The 7,855-nt window shown below is 37.0% G+C and overlaps 1 pseudogene; it reads left to right on the forward strand.

Annotated features, from left to right (window-relative positions):
* Positions 1–437: 437 nt before the first annotated feature.
* LOC128647345 (galectin-9-like) lies at positions 438–1,403 on the forward strand (annotated as a pseudogene).
* The last annotated feature ends 6,452 nt before the right edge of the window (positions 1,404–7,855 follow it).

The raw sequence follows: 7,855 nt of genomic DNA on the forward strand, positions 1-7,855 counted from the left end.
TTATTTATGCCTTTATTACAAACCCAGAGACACCAAATATCCCAGACCCCAGTTTAAGTGGCTGGTATTTCCCAGGTAGTCTCTTGGCACCTATTCTTACCCAGGCTTGTTTGGTCTTATTGTATCCCTGCTTTTGTCAGCACCTAAACTATCTCTACATGGATACTGAAGATTTTTTTCTGGGAAGAGTTATGGGCATAATTTTTATTAGTAGATATTGTCAGAAGAAGTTCTGGCTTCCAGCAAGGGCTGGTTATGTAGGTTTTGTTCAGAGACGGGGGTCACTTCTCACACCTTAAAGGAACAATAAATGTAAAGAATAATGTTACATAATTCTGCACATAGTACAGAATTATGTAACATTATCTTAATGACAGCTTTAAAAATCAAAAGTTTAAAGGAAAGTAGAAGAAGTCCACTTCAGCCTATATTGTGCCATGTCTTATGGAGAGCCTCCAGTCTACAACCCTCCTGTCCCTTTTACAAAACACTTTCACCATGGTATACAAGGTGGTGCAATGGTTATCATTTCTGGAGCCGTTCTCCATTTAGGTGACAGGTTCGTTGTGAACTTTCAGTGTGGCCCTTCTTCAAGTGACGATGTTACTTTCCATTTCAATCCACGCTTTGTCGATGGAGGCATTGTCGTCTGTAACACCAAAGAGCGCCTGAGCTGGGGTCGAGAGCAAAACAAGAGGGAAATGCTTTTTCATAGAGGGCCGCCATTTGAGATTTTAATACTTGTTAAAAGCCATGGTTAAATGGTATCTGTAAATAGGAACCACTTTTTGGAATATCACCATAAAATTCCCCTCCATAGAAGTGGTTGTTGATGGATATGTTTCTTTAACAAGCGTGGAAGTACAAGGCCAAGGAGGTGGATTCTTATCAACACAGATTCCCTCTGGAACAATTTACAATCCTGGATTCCCCCAACAACCTGAATTTGCCACTCAGCAGTTTCCTCCTGGAGCTGCGTATCCAAACCAAATGGCAAATTTTGCAGTTCCATACCAGACTTTAATCCATGGCGGAATGTTCCCTTCCAAGACTATTGTCGTCAGAGGATCAGTTACTAGTAACCCCAAAAGGTTTCGTATCAATCTTAAGTACAGCGAAGAAACAGTATTTCACCTTAACCCAAGGTTTGATAAAAATGGAATTGTAAGAAACAGTAAACTGAACAAAGGTTGGGGGAAGAGGAGAGCCAGTTGCCTGGCTGTGGAATGATGTTTGCACCAGGGCAAAGCTTTGTGATTGAGATCACCAGTAAACACCATGCTTTCAAAGTGAAGGTGAACGGTCATCATATGTTTGACTTCCATCACCTTATGAATAATCTTTAGCAGATAGATACTTTGCAAATCTAAGGAGATATTGTTCTGCAACATGTTCAGTTTTAGGCTTTCTTTTGGCATTGTTAACATGTTCATTTGTTTTTAATGTCCCTTTAACCCCTTAACGACCAAGGACGTGCCAGGAACGTCCTACAAAAAATGGTTGTTAACAACCAAGGACGATGCCAATATTGAGGCATCGTGCAATACCCTTTTTTCAGCAAATCAATGCAGAGAGAGCCAGCTATGGTACCAATCGTTGGTGGCGTGGGAGGGATCCGAGTGAGGCAGATGAACGGCCCATTGCTGGTGAACTTCCTGCGAGCGTGGATCCTGTAGTGCGCGTGAGGGGGCGGGGGCGTGCAAGGGTTTGTGTGCTACATTAACTAAACTAATACCGTGAAGAAGGGAGAGGGGAAAGAGTATTGTTGGGAAAACAATAATGTTGGGAAAGGGATCTGGGAGGGGAAGGGGGAAAGAGTATTGAGGGGGGCAGGTACACTACAGAATTTTTTATTATATTTTATAAAAATGGCAGTACCCAAGATGTCAGAAAATTGGTAGAGGGGGAGGGTTATAGAGCTGTTTGGGGGGATCAGGGAGGTTGGGGCTAAGGGGAGGATCCAACACTGCAGAATATTTATAAAAAAAATTAAAAATTATAAAAAAAAAGCCTTTTTTTTTTTTTACTACTGACAGACTTTCTGCCAGTACTAAAATAAAAGACTTTTTTATTCTATAATTTTTTTAAAAAAATTATAAATATTCTGCAGTGTTGGATCCCCCCTTAGCCCCCAACCTTAAACGTAAGATGGCGGTAATAGTTGTGAGGTGGGGGAGAGAAGAGAGCTGTTTGAGGAGGGTCAGGGAGGGATCAGGGGATGAGATGTGTCAGGTGTGAGGCTGATCTCTACACTAAAGCTAAAATTAACCCTACAAGCTACCTAATTAACCCCTTCACTGCTGGGCAATACAAGTGTAGTGCGTAGTGGCATTTAGTGGCCTTCTAATTACCAAAAAGTAATGCCAAAGCTATATATGTCTGCTATTTCTAAACAAAGGGGATCCCAGAGAAGCATTTACAACCATTTGTGTTATAATTGCACAAGCTGTTTGTTAATAATTTAATTGAGAAACCTAAAGTTAGTGAAAAAGTTAACGATTTTTTTTATTTGATCGCATTTTGCGGTGAAATTGTGGCATGAAATATACCAAAATGGGCCTAGATCAATACTTTGGGTTGTCTACTACACTACACTGGATATCTGTGAATGGAGATCACAAAAAAGAGGGCGCCTCCTAGTGTAATACTGCAAATATGACCAACGATAGCAGAGCTTGAGAAAGAAAATATACTCACAAAATGAGCAGCACCAATGTGCTAAGTGACGCAGGCTGAGATATCACAGTTTCCCAGCGAACTGATCCTCTGAGGGATGGTGGGTCCCCAGGTGCCCAAAAACAGGTGTAGGTAAGACTCAGGCTTCCAAAAAATTTAGCAAACTTTTTTATTTTTATTAAAACCAGTTAGTATAAAACCAATGGGTGTGTACAGTACCCACAGTAAATATCAGTGTATCAATGTAATTATCGCTAATTTTGAAAAAAAAAATGGTTTGGAAATAGCAAAGTGCTACTTGTACTTATTGCCGAACATGTAAACATTGGGTATTTCTAAACTCAGGACAAAATTTAGAAACTATTTAGCATGGGTGTTTTTTGGTGGTTGTAGATGTGTAACAGATTTTGGGGGTCAAAGTTAGAAAAGGTGTTTTTTTTAAAAAAAAATTTCATCATATTTTATAAAAACCTTTCATAGTTAATCATAAGATATGATGAAAGTAATTAGCGCTAAACACAAACACCACAGAAATGTAACAAAAACGCTGGTCCCTATCGGTAAGAAAATTTAAAAATGGTCTGGTCACTAAGGGGTTAACTTTTTTTAAACCTTTCTTTATACTAGTTACATGCTCTGATGGTTTTTTTTACTCAATAATCTTGATGTACATCCTACGTACTGTAATTTACATGTACATTCTACAAAGTAAGCCACATTTTGTGAATTACATAATAGAACTTGAGTAATTTCAAACCTTTTATTATCTGTACAGGAATTCATTTCTCTAACTACTCTTTTTTTTCCCAAAAGACCTACAACCTATTCACATACCACATTTGTAAAAAGTCCTAACTCTTCTAACCATGTCTTTTCTTTATCCTCTTTAAGATAACTTCTGGTTATTTTATCCTTTAAGTTAGTGACACAATTTTTTAGTCTCTTTAAAAACAAGATTAAATATAAATGGGGATTTCCTTTTAGCCTTAATGTGACACTTAATTGAACCACTTTCATTTATAAAGTGACTTGTACTCCTTCTCTAAAAGTCTTAATCTCTCATTTCCCATACCTACAACACCTTCAGATGTAACACAAACTCAACTATCGCCTACCCACCTGAAAGAACAATCAGTTAAATGATCAGTTAAATGCACTTTGAACTGGCCTAACATGCCGCATAGACAATTTATTTATAAACTATATAACACTTGAATTGAACGGACAATTAAAGAATACTTTTTATTTAACTCTCCTGAAGCCGATATCAGAATAATTTGGGAGGCACACAAAAGTGTATTACGGGGAGAGTCTTAAAGCTCTACAGGCTAAACAACTTAGACATATAATGTCTGAATCACAAAAACAAACCTCCTACTTAGAAATACAACACAAATGCTACCCCAGTGACAATAAAATCAGAGTAGATATAAAAATTTGCAGAGCAGATTTGAACAATCAATTTTTTTACTTCATTTGTATAAAAAGACAGCACTTATATTTTGAAGGAAATAATAAAAACGGCCCCTTTTTGGCACATAAGTTGCATCAAAGCACTACCAGATCTTACATTATGTTAATCAAAAATAAAAAAGGAGGATTGTTGTTCGACAGATGCAGAATCCTTCAGAGACTATTTTGAAAACTTACACAATTTGAACCAGATAGATATTGCTCAAAAAGTTCCTAATTCAGTTCTTAGAAATAAAATAAAGCAATACCTTAATAAATTTCACATCCCCTCTCTCTTGAAAGATCAAAGAGACATACTAGATTACTACATTTCTAAAGACAAGATTACACATATCATTAAACATTTACCTAATGGTAAAGATCCGGGGCCTGATGACTATACTAACGATTACTACAAGAAGATCCAAGACCTACTTTTACCATAGCTGCACCAATTATTTAATGATAAAGTGCTAATTTTCCTTTCTAAATCACTCACTAGATGCAACTATTGTGCTAATTCCCACACCAGGCAAATCACCAGACCAAGTGGTGAATTATAGGCCCATATCCCTTTTGAACACGGACATAAAGACTTCTGTGAAAATCTTAGCTAACAGAATTAACCCAATATTACCACATTATACATGGTGATCGGGTTGGCTTCATCCTAAGTAGAGAAGTCAAAGATAATACTATAAGAGCTCTACACCTGATCCAACACGTGTTACATTCCAATATTCCTACAGTATTAAGCTTTGTCTGCATCGGTTCGAAATTTCTATATCAAACACTGGAAAAATTTGGATTTGGAAGGGGTATATTGGGTAAAATATTCTCACACAACCCCAATTCCAAAAAAGTTGGGACAGTATGAAAAATAAACAAAAAGGGTCATTTGAACATTTAATTCAACCTGTACTATATTGAAAACACATTATTAACACATAATTTGATGTTGTACTTTGTGAATTTAATGTATTTTTTAAAATATACACTTTAAATCTGATGACTGCAACATGTTAAGAAAAAGTTGGGACAGGGGCAATTTAGGACTAATAGCGATATGACAAGTTGAAATAAGAAGGTTATTTGAAACAGGTGAGGCAATCGTGTAATCATAGTATATAAGGAGCCTCCAAAAAAATGCCTAGTCATTTAGGAGCAAGGATGGGCGTCGAGGCTCGCCAATCTGCAAAATATGCATCAGCGAATAATCCAACACTTTGAGAAGAACATTCCCCAAAGAAAGATTTGGAGCATTTCACCTTCTACAGTGCACAATATAATTAAAATATTCAAAAAATCTGGTCAAATCTTGGTTCGTAAAGGGCAAGGCCGAAAACCAATCCTGAATGTGAGGGATCTCCGATACCTTAGACATCACTGTCTCAAAAAACATTTGCTGCTGCATCCACAGATGCAAGTTAAGGCTTTTCTATGCAAAGCAGAAGCCATACATCAACACTGTCCCGAAGCGCCGCTGACTTCTCTGGGCTCGGTCTCATCTGAGATGGAGAGTAGCACAGTGGAATCTTTTGTGGTCCAATGAGTCAACATTTCAAATAGTTTTTTTAAAAAACAGCCATCGTGTTCTCCGGGCCAAAGAGGAAAAGGACTATCAAAGCTGTTATCAGCGTCAGGTCCAAAAGCCAGCGTCTGTCATGGTATGGGGGGGTGTCAGTGCCCATGGCATGGGTAACTTGCACATCTGTGAGGGCACCATTAATGCAGAAAGATATATATACATTTTGAAGCAAGATATGCTACCTTACAGACGTTGTCTTTTACAGGGACGTCCCTGCATTTTCCAGCAGGACAACACCAAACAATATTCTGCTCGGATTACATGCACATGGTTGCATAAGCATGGCCTGCTGCAGTCCTGACCTATCTCAGATTGAGAATGTGTGGTACATTATGAAGTGCAAAATAAGGCAATGAAGGCCCCGTACAGTTGCACAGCTGAAGACATGCATAATGGATGAATGGGGGAAAATTCCTCTTGCTAAACTTAACCAACTGGTGTCTTCAGTGTCCAAACGCTTAATAAGTGTTATTAAAAGAAAAGGTGATGTTACACAGTGACAGTTGACTGTCCCAACTTTTTTTAAGTGTGTTGCAGTCATCAGATTTGAAATGAGTGTATATTTTCAAAAATACATTAAATTCACAAACTAAAACATCAAATAATGTGTTAATAATGTGTTTTCAATATAGTACAGGGTGAATTGAATTTTCAAATTACTTTTTTGTTTGTTTTATTGCATTTTCCATACTTTCCCAAAGTTTTCGGCATTGGGGTTATATATATATATATATATATATATATATACAACCCCAAATCCGAAAACTATATATATATATATAGAGTAGTGTCTGTGTTAGGGTATTCCACATAAACATTTAAGAGAACAGAAATGAAATTTTAAGTACACACAGTAATCACTGTAATATATATGCGATAAATCTGCTCACCTTGGAATACCACAATGATAAGTGGTAACTTGTCCGTGTAGTGCAGTATTCCCAGCGAAGCTTCAAAAGTTTCTTTGCAGTTATGGGTATTTCTCAGTTGGGTGACTTTTGCCATAAAATCTGTGTTCCAAAATTAGGCAAAAGGCTTAAAACTTCTCGGCATAGGTCAACCAAGTACCAGATGTCTTCCAAGCTTTGTTGGTTCTCCTTCACCTCCAATCATCAGAAATACAGTACCATCAGTCTGTGTGAAGGAATCATTCATAAAATACCTCTGTGCCACTAAAATTATCAAGTCTTTGCACAAACCAACAATCCAACAAACCAGATTTTCAACTGCTCTCCAGTGGTGTCTATTAAATGACAAACTATTTGAAAATAAAGCTGATAAGGAAGTAAGGAGCAGAAGCAAGTGAGCGGATTTATCGCATATATATTACAGTGATTACTGTGTGTACTTAAAATCTTAAAAACTAAAATTATCAAGTCTTTGCACAAACCAACAATCCAACAAACCAGATTTTCAACTGCTCTCCAGTGGTGTCTATTAAATGACAAACTATTTGAAAATAAAGCTCATAAGGAAGTAAGGAGCAGAAGCAAGTGAGCGGATTTATCGCATATATATTACAGTGATTACTGTGTGTACTTAAAATTCCATTTCTCTTATATGTTTATGTGGAATACTCCCCTTGGAAGCGCTGTTCTAACACAGACACTACTCTAGATCCCTACAAACCTTTCTCACTGAAAGTGAGATACTCAGCACAGCAGCATCTAGTGATATCCCACATAACATTTTATATCTTGGCTCAGTCAGGCGCTGTTTCAATAATAAAATAAATAAATATATATATATATATATATATATATATATATATAGCAATAACAATCAGCCCCCTAAGGGGAAGAAAAACGCTTTGTTGTAAGAATTCATGATTTCTTACATCAAAACTGCCTTTGAGGATTGATTAAAGGTGATTAAAGGCTTTTATCTTTTGCAAAGACAGGAGAGTGAAGTGTTTTTCTTCCCCTTAGGGGGCTGATTGTTATTGCTACATATTTCCACGCAGCACCTCGGCAGATGTGGCTGTAACAGTGAGTGCACTTAACTTGGCTTTTATATATATATTATATATATATATATATATATATATATATATATATATATGTTACACTTTCTAACCCTTTCAATATTAGCAATGGCACCAGACAAGGATGCCCTTTGTCACCCCTTCTGTTTGCATGC

The sequence above is a fragment of the Bombina bombina genome, chromosome 2 (genome assembly GCF_027579735.1).
Source record: "Bombina bombina isolate aBomBom1 chromosome 2, aBomBom1.pri, whole genome shotgun sequence".
NCBI lineage: Eukaryota > Metazoa > Chordata > Amphibia > Anura > Bombinatoridae > Bombina > Bombina bombina.